This window comes from Dipodomys spectabilis, unplaced genomic scaffold (genome assembly GCF_019054845.1).
Source record: "Dipodomys spectabilis isolate Male_0828 unplaced genomic scaffold, ASM1905484v1 ptg000285l, whole genome shotgun sequence".
Lineage (NCBI taxonomy): Eukaryota > Metazoa > Chordata > Mammalia > Rodentia > Heteromyidae > Dipodomys > Dipodomys spectabilis.
The window spans coordinates 930,464-936,160 of record NW_024870962.1 but is presented as its reverse complement, the minus strand read 5'-3'; positions in this window follow the sequence as shown (position 1 = coordinate 936,160).

Here is a 5,697-nt window from a genome sequence, read left to right as displayed (position 1 = left end):
AGTCCCTTGAAAGGATCAAATTGTTTAAAACAAATGTAACTGTATATGAAGTAAGATCTGCACATATTTAAAAAAAAATGCTACAGTATTAAATCACAAAAATCATGACATACTTAACATATTCATAAATGCAATGAATAAGTCCAATAGTATCCATATTGACAACTAATATATATATATAATTGATTTAACAATTATATATATTATAAATATATATATATATATATATTTGATTTAACAAGCACAAAATATGCAAGTAATAGAATCTGAGCAGTTTACATGAGTGTACCTAATATAAACCTACTCTAAATTACACTGTTTGTAGAAGACTGAACATAGGTTATCTAAAGGCAAACATAAGCACATTATATAAATGAAAGTAAAAAAATCTCATGGAAAGAGAGAATAGTAGCTTCTGGAAAATACAATTTTAATAAATGGTGGTCAAAATATTTCTAGTGCTGACAAAATTGCATGCCTATTTAGTGAGTTCGAGAAAAGACCCAAGATACTTGAACTGATTTGAAAGGTTGGCAAAGTAGCAGGGTACAACTATAACATTATTATGGATGCTGGCTCTGGCATGGAATTCATTTACTCTTTGATCTGACAAACGAATATATGAGAGAACAGAACTTCTCCAACTAAATATCAGGACCTAACTAAACATATAATCAGAAAAGTCATCATGCAAGCCTTATTGCAACCTGGATAAAAAAAATCAGTCATACTGATTCTGTATTTATTGTAAATGTTGATTTCTTTCATAAATGATTTCCTTTAGCTTGCATTTTTAAAAAATTTTGTTAAGTGTATATGGTTAACTAATTTTGGATTTCCCCTTCAATTTATTTCTGAGTATAATGTCTCACTTCAGTTCCTAACACATGAAATGATGTTGTTTACAAAACAAATGCTCATAATCACTGTTTATAATTCACAGAATCTCATAAGCATGACACCAGTAAGCAGAGGTTAACATTTTGATATCATGCTCTCATGACTGATGAAGCCTATCTGCATGAGAATACTTGTACCTAGATTCCTCAGCCTAAATTTAGCCACTTTTAAAAAGTGTCACCTTTATCTGTAACCTATCAGCGATTAAACCTGAGTATAAAGCCTAAGGAAAATGATAAGGTAAGAATTTAGCATTTCTGCGTTCACTGTATTTGATGTCGGTATAATTTGTGGATGGGAAGGGAAAAAACAAATCGTTTAAATATGGATACAGGTGGACCCATTGCAACAATGATATGTACAAGTCGTTATGTAGAAAATGAACTTTACAACTTTGGTGCAGGTTGGCGGGGGAGGGGGGAGCGGGGAGGATTGTGCAGGGGGGTGGGGGGAGGATGAGAAGGTGAGAAGGGATGGGAAGGGGAAACAAAGGTGCGGCTACGATGCTTGATAAGAAATGTACTCTTTATCTTGCCCATGTAATTGTAACCCCTCTGTACAGTATTTTCACAATAAAAAATAATATAAAAAAAGAATTTAGCTTTTCTGGATATAAAGTAAACAAAATGAAGCATAAAGTAAATCACTGGTTTAAAGTCAAACTATTTCTCCAAAACATTCTAAACATTTCCTTACAATGCATATTATTCTCAAGAAGGGAATGGGTAATGTGAGAAGAGGACTAACCAAGCATTGTCTTCAAATATACATAATTTGGATTTACCTCTTTATTTCACTATAAGCATTTTTTATTTGAAAAAACCTGTTTGAATAATTGATTTCCAGATCAGGTATAATATATCCTAGTTGCATACACCAAACTACAGTCAGAAAATGGCATATAGCAATTAAGTAAGAAAACATATTCAATAAATAGCAAAAGTATATACCTATAGAGATAATATTTTGAAGAATGCATTGAAAATATTCTAATATAATAATTAAGTTGATGGAACAACTTCACATTGACAGTAATTAACTAGAATACTTTAATGCTAATTGGACAAGATTGTCTTTCTAAATGAGCAAAATATATTTCTCCTTTTACTTTGTCAAGGAATTAACTTAAAAAAAAGAAATTAACATATGAATCTATAACAACTGGAATGAATTTTTGTCTTTTTATTAGAAATTTTAATTTAACAAAGTATTTTTAATTGTGTTATACACATATGTCCACTTACTGTAGCTTGTTAAATTTTATTCCTGTTATTAATTAAATCACCCTATTTTTATACTTAAATTTTATTATGTGATCATACTAAGTTATAAAGTATTTGAACATATTTACTCCAAACTATTTCTCTTCATCTCCTCATTCACTATATTCCAAATTGAATAAGTTACATCTTCTTTGTGTGTGAAAATACTGTACAAAAGGGTTACAATTACATGGCCAAGATAATGAGTACATAGCTTTTTGGGGGGGAGGGTGTCTGGTCGTGGGGCCTGAACTCTGGGCTTGGACGCTGTCCCTCAGCTCTTCAGCTCAAGGCTACTGCTCTACCACTTGAGCCCCAGCCCCACTTCCAGCTTTTTTTCTTTTTGCTTAAGTGGTGCTGAGGAATTGAACCAAGGGCCTCATGCATGCAAGGCAAGTGCTCTACCACTGAGCCACCTTCCCAGCACCAATGAGTACATTTCTTTTTTTTAATGTGATATATAATTTTTATTTTTTTATTGTGAAAATACTGTACAGAGGGGTTACAATTACATGGGCAAAATAATGAGTACATTTCTTATCAAGCTTTGTAGCCTCCTCCTTTATTTCCCCTGCCCATCCCTTCCCATCCTCCACTTGCCCCCCTCACCCAAAACTCCCAGCTCCCCCTCCCGCCGCCCCCATGCCACAACAAAGTTGTAAAGTTCGTTTTCGACATAATGACTTGTACATCTCATTGTTGCAATGGGTCCACCTGTGTCCATATTTAAACAATTTGTTTTTCCCTTTCTCCTCCACAAATTATACCGACATCAAATACAGTGAAAGCAGGGGTTATACTTTGGGGGAGGGAGATACATAGTAACAAAGAAATGATCTTATCAATGTGTTAGAAAAAATCGCATGAAAGAAAAAAGAAAAAACATTTGAATACATATCCTAGGGTTCATTTCCCTAACATGAACTTATCTGACTTTTTCTGCTTCACTCACACATATACTAGATACTGCAAATAAGGGAAACCATGGGACCTTTCTTTCTTTGGGCTTGGCTTACTTCACTTAATAAAATTTTTTCCAAGACTTTACATTTCCTAACAAATGGGGCAATGTCATTCTTTCTGATGGAGTCATAGAATTCCATTGTGTATGTATACCACATTTTCCTGATCCATTCATCTACGGAGGGGCATCTGGGTTGGTTCCAGATCTTAGCTATAGTAAATAATGTTGCAATAAACATAGTTGTGCTGGTAGCTTTAGTGTGGTCTTGTTTGTAAACATTTGGGTAAATGCCCAAAAGTGGGATTGCTGGGTCATAGGGGAGCTCTATGTGGAGTCTTTTGAGGAACCTCCATACTGCTTTCCAAAGTGGTTGAACAAGTTTACACTCCCACCAACAATGCAGTAAGGTTCCCTTCTGTACACATCCCCTCCAGCAGGAAAAAATTATATTAAGTGAAGTAAGCCAGGCCCAAAGAAACATAGGTCCCATGGTTTCCCTTATTTGCAATATCTAGTATATGTATGAGTCAAGCGGAAAAGGTCAGATAATGTGATGTCAGGAAAATGAACCCTTAGATATGTATTTTAATGTTTTTTTCTTTCATGCATGTGTTTCTAACGCTTTTATAAGATTATCTCTTTGTTGCTTTGTATGTCCCTCCCCCACAGTATAACCCCTGCTTTCACTATATTTGATGTTATTGCAGTTCTTGATTTTTGCCATTCTAACTGGAGTGAGGTGGTATCTCAAAGGTGTTTTTATTTGCATATCTTTTATGGGTAGTGAGGATGAGCATTTCTCATGTGTCTATTGGCCATCCTTCTTTCCTCTTCAGAGAAGTTTCTCTTCAAGTTTCTAGCCCACTTATTTATTGGGCAGTTGTTTCTTTGAAGATTTGTTGTTAGGACACTTAATTTTTTGAGTTCCAGGTATAATTTAGATATGAGCCCTTTGTCCGTTGTATGGCTAGTGAAGATCTACTCCCAATATGTGGGTTTTCTATTGATCTTGCTAGCTATGTCCTTTGCCATGCAGAAGCTCTGCAATTTCATGCAGTCCCATTTATCCAACCTTTCTTTGATTTGTTGTGTTTCTGGGTCTCTATTAAGAAAATTTCGGCCTGTGCCAAGGAGACCTATGGTTTCTTCTATTCCATCATGTGCTGTTTTCAGAGTGTCTGCTTTGATTCCGAAGTCTTTGATCCATTTGGAGTTGATTCTGGTTCAGGGTGATATATCAGGATCTAACTTTAGTTTTCTACAAGTACTTAACCAATTTTGCCTGCGCCATTTACCGAAGAGGCTGCCTTTCTTCCATTCTATTTTTTTAGCTCCCTTATCAAAGATTAGATGACTATAGGTCTGTAGGTTCATTTCGGGGTTTCCAATTCTATTCCAGTGGTCCTGAGGTCTATTCTTGTGCCAGTACCAAGCTGTTTTGATCATAATGGCTTTGTAGTTGAGTTTGAAATAGGTATTGATATTCCTCCAGCATTGTACTTTCTGTTGAGCATCGTTTTTGCTATTTGGTGTCTTTTATTGTTCCTTAAGGATTTTTGGATTGCCACTTCAATTTCTTTGAAGAATGAGGTTGGAATATTGACAGGTATCACATTGAATTTGTAGATATCCTTGAGAATTATTGCCATTTTCATAATGTTGATCTTTCCAGTCCAGGAGCATGGGAGATTTTGCCACGTTCTAAATTCTGTTTTGATTTCCTATTTCAAGTTTTTAAAGTTTTCAGCATAGAGGTCCTTCACTTCTTTGGGTAAGTTAATTCCTAGGTACTATATGATTTGTGGAGTTATTACGAATGGTGTTTCTTTTCTAATTTCAGCCAAACTTTTCTCATTGTTGGCATACAGAAAAGCCATGGATTTTTGAGGGTTACTTTTATACCCTGCTAATTTGCCAATGTTTTGAATCAACTTGAGTAATTTAGGAGTGGAGTCTCTGGGATTCTTTAACTATAAGACAATGTCATCTGCAAAGAGGGAGAGTTTTACTTTTTCTTTCCCTAGTTGGATCCCCTTTATGTTTGCTTTTGTCTCTCACTGAATCTAGGCATTCAAATACTAGACTGAAGAGAATTGGAGAGAGTGGACATTCCTTGACTTGGTTCTGACTTAAAAGGAAATGGCTTTAGTTTTTCACCATTAAGTATAATGCTGGCTGTAAGTTTGTTATTTACAGCCTTTATTGTATTGAGGAATGTTCCGTAGATTTCTAATTTTTCCAGAACCTTCATCATAATGGGCTGTTGGATCTTGTCAAATGCTTTTCCTGCATCTATTGAGATAACCATGGGGTTCTTATCCTTGCTCCTGTTGATGTGATGAATCATATTAATTGATTTGCGTATATTGAACCAGCTTTGCATCCCTGAAATGAATCCTGTTTGATCGCGGTGTATGATTTTTTGGATGAATTGTTGAAGTCAATTGGACAGAATTTTGTTAAGAAGTTTTGCCTCAATGTTCATCAACGAAATGGGTCTATAGTTCTTTTTCTTTGATGAGTCCCTGCCTGTTTTGGAGATGAGGGTTATGATGGCTTTATAGAATGAGT